The sequence below is a fragment of the Cupressus sempervirens genome, chromosome 3, assembly GCF_028749045.1.
Source record: "Cupressus sempervirens isolate cs-2001-9-10 chromosome 3, ASM2874904v1, whole genome shotgun sequence".
In the NCBI taxonomy this organism is placed as follows: Eukaryota; Viridiplantae; Streptophyta; class Pinopsida; order Cupressales; family Cupressaceae; genus Cupressus; species Cupressus sempervirens.
In genome coordinates this window covers 51,955,992-51,969,435 of record NC_143120.1, presented here as the reverse complement: position 1 = coordinate 51,969,435, position 13,444 = coordinate 51,955,992, and positions in this window count along the sequence as shown.

Genomic DNA, 13,444 nt, shown 5'->3' with positions numbered 1-13,444 from the left:
ATCCTATCATTACATCCATGATCCAAATTAATTACAAAAGTTGGCTCCTACTAAGAACCAAAACAAAGACAACTTAGCCAAAGAAGGAACCAAGCATTAGCAAATAACAAGTTCACTCGACACTTGAAGGAATGCTTTACCAACACTAGATAGCTCAACCAACACTGGATAACTCGGCCAACACTAGATAGCTCAACCAACACTGGATAATTCTTGGGACTCGACAATTGTTACAACTCAACAATTACTACAACTCGATAACAAATAGCAAAATGAACACAAATGAGTAGGATAGCACATCAACCCAAGATGCTCCTACATTGGAGAACCAGGGTATAAAGAAACGATTCTCCTAAATCATTGAGATATCACAACTTGAGTTACTCCAACTCAAATTGAAAAATCCATATAGTATCTTCAACTGGATTATTCTTCCACTTCACCAAATATTCATCGTAATGTTTTTGTCTTGTACTTTTAATAACTCTTTGATCCATTATTTGTTCAACCTCTTCAATTTTCTTCTTAGGATAATCATCTAAAACAAGAGCTTCATCATCTGACACATGATACTTATACAAATAAACAACATTGAATATAGGAGATATATCCATGTTATTAGGTAACTCAACTTCATAAACATTTCCACTGTCAAACTTTCTCAAGATCTTACAAGGTCAAAACTTCTTCATCTTCAACTTATTGTATATTCCAATAGGAAATCTACCTTTCTTCAAATGAACCATCACCTTATCACCAACTTCAAAAACATGATGTCTCCTAGACTTATCAGTGTCCTTCTTAAACTTCTAATTACTTTGTTCCAACTTTAGCTTCACTTTCTTATGCAAAGACTCCATAAAATCAACAAATTCTTCCCCTAAAACACTTCTCTCCTCTTCACCAACAAAATTCCTTAAATTTGATACCCCTCTAGGCTGCATTCCAGTAACAATCTCAAAAGGTGTCTTCCCTATACTCCTATTCACAAAATTATTTTAGTGCAAACTCAGCTTGTGCCAATATCATCTACCAATTATGTGGTTCATTTCCAACTAAGTATCTCAAAAAATTACCCAAGCTTCAATTCACAACCTCTATCCATCCATCTATTTTTTAGTGGAATGTAGAACTAAATCTCAATTCAATACCCATCTTCTTCCATAAAGTTCTAAAAAAAACCCAACAAACTTACTGTATCTATCAGAAATAATACTTCTTGGTAATCCATGCAATCTAACAATCTCTTTGAAGAAAATTTCAGCAACATGCTCAACATCTGATGCCTTCTTACATGGTATGAAATGAGCCATTTTAGAAAATCTATCAACAACAATAAATATATCACATTGCTTTACTGTCTTAGTTAATCCAAGAACAAAATCCATAATGATGTCACTCCAAGGTTTATCAGGAATAAAAATAGGCCCATACAATCCAATATTCTAACTTACTTCTTTTGCAACGTGACAAATTCCACAACTCCTTACAAACTTCTGAACATCCTTGTACATATATTGCCAATAATACTTATCATTTAGCAAACTCAATGTCTTATCAATTCCAAAATATCTAGCCAAACCACCACAATGCTTTTCCTTAATCAAATTGACTCTCATAGAACTTCTTGGTATACATAATTGAATTACTTTGAACAAAATACCTTCTTGAATGAAACACTCATCAAACTTACTCATGTACTCTTTCAAAAAACTTTCAATTTCCTTTGGCACTCAGTTTATACTAGCATTTTTTACTGTCACTCAGTCATTACTAGTTTCCACTTCTTGGTCATTACTACCAAAACTTGGTCTCCTAGGGATTGTGGCGAAAAAAACTTGATTCCTCTTCACTTCCTTTTCAAATTGATTTCTATTAACCATGCAAACTCTTACAATAGTACATTTAACCTCATCTAGACTCTCGATCAAAGAAAACAATATTTGTCTTCTCCCATTCACCCAAAGAGTATATTGATTCAATCTTTCATCATGTATAGCATGTCTATCATATTTCCAAGGTTTACCTAATAGAATATAACAACAATCCATAGGAATAATATCACACAAAACTTCATCAAATTTATGTCTAATCTTGAATTTCACAATACATTTCTCACTTACCAATATCTTATGCTCATTCTTGGTCCATGAAACATGGTAGGGTTTAGGATGCCTTAGCCCCTACAACTGCAACTTTGTAACCAACTCCTTTAATGCCAAATTTGTTGAACTTCCACTATCAATGATCACTTTGCAACATTTTCTAGCCATCTTAGATTTGGTCTTGAAAATACTTCTCCTTAGGAAAATTTCCTCGCCAATTCCCTTATTACACAAGGTTCTTCTCACCATCAGGTTTTATCTAGCCTTAGATCCACTTGATGAACCCTCAATGTCTCCTTGAATCATAGCTTTTCTATTGCCTTGCCAAAATGCATAATCAACCATTCATACAAACCATCTTTTGTCTTGAAAGAAATCTTCACTTTATTACCTTCTCCAATTTTGATATGATGATAACCATTCTTTAAATCAATTTTGGTAAAATACTTTGCTCCTCTTAAATAATCCATTATGTCATCCATCCTATGCATAGGAAACCTATATTTTACTATGATCTTGTTAATAGCTCTAGAATCAATACACATTCTCCATTCTCCATTCTTATTAGATGTTAATATAATAGGTACAACACATGGACTCAAACTTTCTTTGGTCAAACTCTTCTACAACAATTCATGCACTTGTTTGCTAAGTTCTTCATTCTTTGTAGGTGTCAATCTATATGATGCTTTGTTCAAAAAACTAGCTCTAGGAATCAAATCGATACAATGATTTATACTCCTTACTAGTGGTAAACCATCAGGTATATCATATGCAAAAATATCTTTTTACTCTTTCAACAAAATTTCAATTTCCTTTTGCACTTGGTCTATACTAGCAGTTTTTACTATCATTCGGTCATTACTAGTTTTTGCTGCTCAGTCATTACTACCGAAATTTGGTTTCCTAGGGATTATGGCAAAATAGACTTGATTATTATTCACTTGCTTTTCAAATTTCTTTCCATCAACCATGCAAACTATTATAGTAGTACAATTAACCTTATCTGGACTCTCAATCAAAGGCACCAATCTTTGTTTTCTCCCATTCACCTAAAGATTATATTGATTCAATGTTCCATCATGTATATCACATCTATCATATTTCCAAGGTCTACCCAATAGAATATGACAACAATCAATAGGCATAATATCACACAAAACTTCATCAAAGTGATGTCAAATCTTGAATTTCATAATATATTTATCACTTACCAATATCTTCTAGTCATCCTTGATCCATGAAACATGATAGGGTTTAGGATGCCTTAGCCTCTGCAAATGTAACTTTGTAACCAACTCCTCTAATCCCAAATTTGTTGAACTTCCATTATCAATGATCACTTTGCAACATTTCCATCCATCTTACATCTAGTCTTGAAAATACTTCTCCTTAGGATAGGTTCCTCATAAATTCCCTTATTACACCAGAGTCTTCTCACCATTGGGTTTTCTCCAACCTCAGGTCCACTTGATGAACCCTCAATGTTTCCTTGAATTACAATATTTCTATTACCTTGCCCACTTTCATAGGATCCACATTCAAAGTATCTATGCCCTTCCTTACCACATCTAAAACAATTATCATGAAAACTACCTCTCGAGTAATAATTACCTCTTCCTTGGTAAGGACTAGTACCTCCTCGATAAAATAACCATCTTTCCATTCGGTCTTGGTTTTGTCATCATTTTTTGATTTAGATTTGCCCTTATCATGCAAAAAACTGTCAAATTTGCCACGTTCTCCATAAGATCTACCTCTACCTCTCTAGAATCTACCACCTTTACCTCTTTATCTTAGTTCATTCTTCTTTGTCAAGATCTCCTCAGCTTTCAAAGCATATTGGTATGTTTCTTCCACACTTTCGAATTTCAAAAAACTTATCTCATCTTGAATTCTTGATCTTAATCCATTTAGATATCTTGTAATTTTCTCAACATCATCATCCACATGTCTAGATCTAATGTCCAATCTATATAATTCCTCAGTATCCTCCTTCACAGTCATGTCTCTTTGTCTCAAATTTTGCATCTTTCTCAACAAGCTAACTTGGTAATCAAAAGGAAGGAATTTTTTCTTTACCTTTTTCACCATTTTCAACCAAGTCCTAATCTTCTCCTTTCATCTCCTTTGTCTATTAGTTTGCAAATGCTCCCACCATAGTGAAGCATGACCTTTCAACCTAGTATTTGCAAGTTTCACCTTTCTATTATCAGAAGTATTTTCAAATTTGATGAACTTCTCCACATCAGAAATCTAATCCAAGAGAACAATTATGTCCAATTTTCCATCATAAGGAACAAATTCTACAATAAGCTTCGAATGTTCCTTAGACAATAATTTTAGTAATCTAGCCTCATCTTGATCTTATTCAGGTCTTGGATTAGGGTTTGGTGCTACTGCTTCATCATTACTCACATCATCAAGATGTGCTCCTCTCCTCTGGGTTGTCTCTGTAGCATCTAATTTGGCTGCAATTTGTCTCAAAGTACCCAATATGGTATTATCAACATTTCCTCTACCTTAAACCATCTTTATAATTAAGTTTCTGCAAGATTGTAACTCTCTGCAAGTTATAGGTCAAATCCTCAGATTTGCAACCCTACAACCAAATTCACTTATGGTGATCCAATCTCCATAAGGATGAATCTCAAGCTGTAATACCACCTGGTGCAAGAAGGGATGAATAACTGGGGCCAAGGGCATACCCAAAAATCAACCACCTTGTAGAGTAACACAACAAAAGAAAACAACACAAAGAAAAACACCAAGGAGAGAGAGAGAGAAAACAATTTTATAGATTTAACAAATTATCAGCATACATGCCTAGTTGTAAGGCCTTCTAGGTTATGGCTAGATACAAAATACATTCAAGATCCATAATCCAACTTCAAATTCTCACTTAGAGATATATATGCATCAAACACTTAAAGTACTCTCAATTTTACTCTCCAATTCTACCTCTAACCTAAGCCTAAGCACCCTATTTATACTTGCCAAAATAACTAACATAAGATTCTAGAATATTACATGAAATAAAGGCCAACCCCAAAATGGTTAACACTCATCCCTAAATAAGACCCTATCATTAAATCCATGATCTAAATTAAATATGAAAGTTAGATCCTACTAACAACCAATAGACAACTTAGCTAGAAAAGGAACTGAGCATCATAAAATAATAAGGTCACTCGACACTTGAAGGAATTCTATACCAACACTAGATATCTTGGCCAACACTAGATAACTCAGTCAACATTGGATAGGTTGGCAAACATTGGATAATTATTGGCACTTGATAACAACTGGACAAATGAACACAAATGAGTAGGATAACATGTCAATCTAGGATGCTCCTACATTAGAAGAGAAACTAAAATTTTATTTGCAAATAAGATTATCCTTTAACAAAACTCGGATTATGCATCTAATTTTTCTATTAATTTTAAATAAATTTCTAAATATTTCTAGGTATATCTTCATTATATAGAAAATCACTCTAAATGTGCTAGGTAATAGATGGTTTGTAATATTTGCTAGATATGTTTTATTAGTAATTTTAGCCTTCCAATGAGAACACCAAGATACATTTTTTCTTTTCTTGAGAATAATGGTCATGTTTTTGTTTCTAATTATTAATAGAGATAAATAATATTTCTTTATTGAAGTTGTCTTATCATATCCTATTTTTCTTTCATTCTTCTTACTAATAGTATATTTATATGGTGTTAACTTACTACATGTCTTGTGAATAGGTATGGATTATAATAGGCCAAGCTCTCATTACAATAGCAATAAGGTCAGATTAGCTTTTTAGATTGCAAATATATGAGTTCCTTCACATGCTAGCTCAAGGTGGAATGCAAAAATAAAATAAAATAGACACAACTTAGTAATGGTGAAGACCAAGGAGCAAGTGGCATTGGCCTTAGTTTTATAATTGCTCCAATGCTTAGGGTCCTAGATGAGATGTACAAATCATAAGATAAGTTGACTAAGTGAGTTCTAAAATCCTTTTGAAGCATGAAAACATTAGAAGTTCTTTATCTATGTTTTTTTTTGCATCATTTTTGTTCACTTTGTCAGTTTACATGATCCAAGAGATAAGGAATCATGATAACAACAAGTAGGAGTGGATAGATGATGAACTTTGAAAGCTTTATGAGACCCAAAAGCATCTTCTCAATCTTGTCTCTTTATTTTGTTATATTCCTTGATCCAAGTATTTGCCTCTTGGATGAATAAGTTCTAAGCTGATTGATATTTATCCAAATCATCACCATATATATGCTGCAACTAGCTTTAATGGTCCAACTATTGCACAAGGTATTTAACATCTCATTCTTGATAGAAAAGTTGGGTAATCTCAATATACATTAGTGAGTATGGAAACTAAAAATGCATGTGCATCACATCTCAGTGATGGTTTATTGGGTGATGATGCCCCAAGTGTTAACCTGGTAAACAAATATCTTGCAAGAGTGGGTATTGATGCTCTTGAAGTGGAAGATGAATACTTAACCTCTTGGGCATCTATTAGTTATGATGATATGTGGGCAAAAAGGCTTCTAGAAGCATCAGATGGATCACAAGATGATGCATGATCATTTGGGACATCCTCCCCTGAATCAACTACATCATTTTAAACCTCAATTTCATCTCAGTTTGGTACTATGCATTATCCATCATTGTTCAACTTAGGATAATCTTCGTATGGAATAACTTCATGATTGGAGTATAATTCTGTACTTGGGCAAAGAAGACTAAGTAACCTTTCAACTATAGATGAGCTATAAATACAAGGAAGTTTAGAATCAGTAAAGGCTTATAAGATCTCTAGTTTTCTTTGAAAGTATGTTGACTTTTATAATTATTCTTTGATATGGATTCAAGAAAAACCTAAAACTTGATTTTCTACTATATAGGTATTCTATTTTGGGAAATGATTACATGGATGATGAAAAGGAGGTGATCTATCTAACATCTTCACTCATATGATCTTCATGGAATATTCCTTAGAGTATAAAAGCTTATGTTGTCTTAGCTTCACACTTAGATGCAACTTTTACTTTTATTGGGAATTTTATGAGGGCGTTTTTTATTCTTATTATTGAGTAGACAATAACTATGTTTATTTTTATTTTTACCCCTAGTTCCTTTTGAGGATTCAAATTGGATATAATTGTTTCTAGTGTGCATTTGACAATTTGGCTTCTTCATATTTATTGTAGATTTAAATTTTTTATCGTATTTCTTATGATTTCAAAATATATCATTTGTGTAATGTCCCTTGTCCAAATAGATTTGAATATTGAGATAAGGTTCTCAATTTTTCATTTGTAATAGACTTATTTCTATTTAAGATCTTCACTCACAAAATTTTTCATGAAACCATGTGATAAATGGACTATGTCCAAAATCACTATGTTTGATAGCCCACTCAGCATAATGGATAAATAAAATCAATAGATTAATGAGAGAGATGGATTCATAGTGAGGGATAAAACCAACAAGAAGAGAAAATATAACAAAATGACTATTGACAAGGTTAGATAGGACACATAGAGAGAAGGGAATTATAGGCAATAGTAATACATTACACGTGATAGAAGGAAGCACCTTAGATAATTAGAGACATAATTATTTTTTAAAGTCTCTAACCTTTCATATCATGCCAATGATGTTCATTTCTAAATAGTTCAAATTTCTATTGGATTGTAACTATTTTACAAAAAAATGAGTGCTAACTACATTTCACACCCAATTTTGGTATTTATAGACTTGTGAAATTCATTTTGACACTATATTGAATTTGACAAGTTGATCATCACGGTCCATTGAGGTTTTCCAAATATTGATATAGTGTTGTCTACAAGAGAGAAGCTACTGTAATAAGAAACCCTATACATGATACCCTTTTATTTATGCAAATATTCAAGTGAAAAAAATTCCCATGGAAATATTACTAAGTGATGTAGATGAAAGGGTGATGGACCTTTTACACAAGCTAGGTTATTTAGTTTTGGCTTAGAAATCCACGCTTTTCCAAAAAGGTGCACAGTGGCTTTAGAAGACTCCACCCGACCAAGACCCTTCATAATGAAAGATAATGATAGATTTGAAGTGTTTCATGCATATAATGATGGATTAAAATGGTTTTAAAGTTCCTAGACTTATTTTCCAATCACAAAAGCAAAAAGACTCTAAACTAGCCTAAAGAGGCCTAAAAATTAACATTTCACACTTTTTGTCCCCTAACAAAAAACTTTTCCAAAGGATGGAACAAATAAATGGTATATCTAGATACCCTTTTGGCCTAACACAACATACTACAAGATTATTATGGAATCCTTTGGACCATGTATGACTTTCCTCACTATGTGACCCCAAAATGGACCAAAATAGGGTGATTTAACAAAGCAAATGCCACATAGAAATATATCCAAGTTCTCAAACCTTGGATAGTATCATTAAATGACTCACAACTTCTAAATCTATGAGGAAATCAACCTAGCACACTTGTAACATTAAAAACCCCAATTTAATGGCTTCAAACTCTTGATTTGAGGGTTTCTCCAATCTTACTTCTCCAAACTCTTCCAAAATTATTTGGTGATTGATTCACCATTAATATGTTGATATATGATTATCCAGATCATAAAAATAGCTTGCCCTTAAGGCCAAACTCTCTCTATTGTACTTGTACCAATATTTTCAATGCACCTACACCCAATTTCAACCCATGATCACTTACTTCTTCAAAATTTCTCCAAGTAAGATCATTAGAAACTTATAATACATTGTTAGTATTCATATTTCCATGAGCCCTAGACCTTTGGGTCCATGGAAAGGCTATGGTTTACAAATTAGACTTCAAAACAAATCAAAACATAACAAAATCTGGATTAATCTGCTGTAGATAATGGCACAATAATGCTAAAGACTCTGTAAAGCCTTTCAAAACATCTAATGAACCTTCCAAATGTATTATTTTATCTTCCTATTCCTTAATCCAATCAAGAGTACATGGAAAAGATAAATAACTTTGAATGAATTAATACATTTGTTGACACAGTCAAGTTTCTTCAAACAAAATGCAAGAACAAAGAGTTTAAAGTGAATCTAAATGCATTCAATTAGGAAATGAATGTTTTATATTTATTTCTATTCTATCTTGTATTTGAAAATCAAAATAATAGAAATGGATCCTAATAACAATGCATAGAATCTAAGGATTGCAAATTAAACTTGTAATTTTATTCAAAATATTGTTCTTGCCGTACACTTCTAGGTTCTCCCTTTCTACCCATACAAAGAGAGATGATGAAAATATAATAAATCAAATCTTAACTTCCCCAACCATACACAACTAATTAGAGGGATTAGTTAAGTGATTTTAACAATGAAATCATATTTCCCTCCTACAATGACTACTAACCATTATACTTTGAATATTTAAACTTTAAAAATTCTTCAAACCATATTAAATTGGAAACCTTATTACTTAATCACTCCATGCTTAGACTCCTTACCACCCAAAAGCATCCTTGGACACTATTGGTCCATATTACATCCAAAATTTGAATTTTAAAATATATAAATGAAATCCATTTATTTGAATACCATTGTATGACATTAAAACATCAAAGGTGCCAATATACTATAATTTATTTGATTTTCATTGTTTAATATCCCTTTAACCTCTTTGATCCTTTGATATTTATTAGGTGACTTGATTTCCTTCATAGTCTTCTTGTGTACTTTAAATGGCTTCATGAATTGGTTGTTGATCCTTGGTGCCTCTGCACCACTAATTCAGACCTGAGCCTAAAAAGGTTATAAAAAATTAGTGTTCGCCAATACTAATACACAACCATGGTATAAAAATGTGTCATGATTCACTTACCTATTCTTGTGCTTTTGAGGAATTCCATTATATTTCTTAGAAAAGGATAATGGGGATTTTCCATTATTGTTTATGTTGATGTTGAACCTTAGAAGCCATAATGGAATATGTTGGTACCATGATCAACTATTGAATCATGATCCTGGGTACATTACTACCTAACCCTCAGATCACTGATCATTGTCTTTATCCTTTAAAAACCTTATCAAACTTTCCATAATTAAATTTTGAATGATCTTTAAGGTTTCCAATGTAAACAATCCAAATAATAATGGTGAGGCACTGCAATGCATGGGGTGAACAAAGAACTTTTCTCAGAACCACATTTAAAATTCTAATATCAAATAATGTGGGTTTAAATTCAACTCTCTTTGCTTCAAGTTCCCAATCCTCCTCCTTTGTATCTTTTATTTTTTCCTCTTTTTCTAGTACCATTTCAACGGTTGAATACAACTTTCATAAATCAAATTTATCTTTGTTATTTTTTGCTTCTTTATTCTCCTCATTACCTTTATTAGTCTTCTCATTACATGCCTTCATCAAGGGCTCTTATGCCTCTACTAGCATTTGAATATGGCATAACACTGTCTTCGACAACTTTCTAACCAATAAAAATGGTAGCCTTCTAAAGATAAAAATTTTATAATATGAAGGGTTAACATACAAATGCCACTTTCTTCTACCATACCTGAGAAAGTGTGTCACACACTTGAAGCCCCTTTTGGGGATAACCATTTACTATCAATAACTAGTTAAACAAAAAATTAAATTTTTATATGAATGGTCATTCAACACTAATATTCTTTTGAATTGATATGTCTTAATGCTATTTTTGCTTCTTGAGAAAAATCTTGTCGTCAAATTTAGAAGTATCTTGGTTAGAGGTAGGACTCATGTCCTTTAGTTTTATTGTTGGCAAGCACAAAGATTTGAGACCATTATATCATTTAATTGAAAGGATAAATATATTGTCTCATGATGTTGATTGCCATTAATACTTTTTGGCTTTTACACTAGATTATAATCCATGCTTGACATTTTAGACTAATAAAATTTAAATGAACTGAATTTAAAACCTCTCAAAAATGGTGGGTTTGTGATATTCAAAGCTTATAATTTTTGGAATGAAATTCTCATATGTTAAGTATTTTATTTTTCATTTTTATTTATGATACTTGTATCTATATTTATAGCAACTTGGTGTTTTATTTGCAATGTTGCAAGACTTTGCAATTTAGAAATTTTCTATATGCTTAAAAATATACTATCTTTAAAAATGATTATGTAAAACCTTGTTGTAGAAAAACATGACTCTGGAATGATTCTATATTTATTATAGGTGACTAAGGCTCTTGCACAAGCTAGCCTCGAATCATCCAACTTGATTGTGGGTATCAATTTCACAAAAAGAAATGATTTGATAGGTTTTCCTCTACCTTGTCAATGATTTAATTTTTCCATTGGTTTTAGAAATGTTTCATATGAAGTTGTATAGCTTTTTTGGTTTACCTTGGTTTCAGTTGGTAGTATTGCAAGCTTTGTTCTCTTTATTTCAATAGAAATAAAACTATTGTTATGAATGTTAGGTGCAAAGTCTTTTAATTGACAAAGTTTATACCATCTTGGAGATAACCCAAATCCTTATGAACAAGTAATTTCAATTATTGGACAGACCTAATTCTCTTTTGATGAGGAAAACTTAATCTCATGTGTTAGTTTTACGAATGGTAAGTTTCAAACATCTTTTCGTATTATCTTTCCAATTCATTTTCATATGAAACTTTACAAAGTTCACAGGAGACAAAGTGAAATGTCTGTCACTAATAATACATTCTTGTTGCATCGTACAACTTCAACTCATGACCAATAGGTGTTAAATTTCTATCTAGATGGTTATTTATGCAACAAATTTTAAGAAGCACTAAGAAAATATAGGGAAATAGTCCCCAACTGTAACTTTCTGGTTATTAAGGATTTCTATTTGATTAAGCTTTGACATTTACGATAAAATGTAAATATGGAATGGCTTGTGTATTGAAGTTTTTGGCTCAGAAAGTATGTCTTTTTGGAATGATTGATTGGGTTCATATTTATGTTGTTCATATATGCAGTAGGTATTTAATATAATTATGCAATTTACTAATGTATTTCATATTTTTATTTTTCTATTAGGACCAACATTTTTCACACCAATCATTGAAGCAACGATCTATATTATGGAGCAAAGTGTGGGGCAATACCATGTTCTTTTGATAATTGCACATAGACATGTTGTATATCATTTATTTATGCTTCTTTTCAAAGGTATTGTTAATTTAACAAATTGAAACTTCTTTCATCTTGTTGGATAAAAAGCATTTACTTACTAGAATTCTTGAATCATATGTAACATAGACTTACACTACACACATTGTCCTTATTGTTTATATTTGTACCCATCCTCAAAGTGTTCTAATGCAAGTTAAATATTTAGAGGTAATAAGAAGTGTTGATGTTGAAAATAGTAACCTAAGCCCACAAGAACATAATACAATCAATGTAATAATGCAAGTGATGGGGACACAACCCAAGCACAGAATGGACACAACAGGAAAGGGAAAATTTTATTAACTGTAAGAATAAGCTAGTACACTTATTGTAGAGAAAAAAACTCAAAAACATGCCCCATGGGCTTACAATAGCATAAATCTGGAGATAAATTCTTCTCCCAGCACCTTCTCTCAAATTCCACTCCGAACTGCCTTTTACAATGCTAGAAATGTTCTTAAATAGACCCCGGAGGGTTAAGGATTAGGAATACATTCTAGAAAGTGCTAGTAGGCATCCAAAAACCAAATAGAAGGCTCTAGAAGTCACATTAGAAGTCAGCGCAAAATTAGAAGAATCCAAAAATGGTAACCAAACTTTCGGGAGGCATAACTTTTGAACCGTAGCTCCGATTGACAAACCGTTTACATTTCTGGAAATCTCTTGAAGTTCTCTATAGCCCAACAGACCAGCTTCACTCATCCCCCATTTTTTGGCCCTATTAAAGGTCATTTAATTCCCCTAACCTAACTTTGAAGCATGCTTAGGATGTCTCCAAAAATTGAAAAATTGCGATAACTTTCAAACCGTGGGGCCTTTTGACCTGATTCTTTTTCTGGAATGCTCTAAATTAAAATGAAAATATTCCAACCAATTTACACCTTCTAGTTCACCAAAATGATGGCTCAATTACATACTCCTATTTTTTTGACATTTACATGTATCCCAAGGTGATCAAAAACTCTAACCCATAACACTAATAGTGGAACTGTGAGAGTTGGAACCTTTATTTGACCCAAATGGGTGTCCAAAAATGAAAACACATGAAACAAAAACTAAGTCTACATACATTTTTTTGGATGACAGGGGATTGCCCTTATACCTCTGGATGCTCCTGCATCAGCAA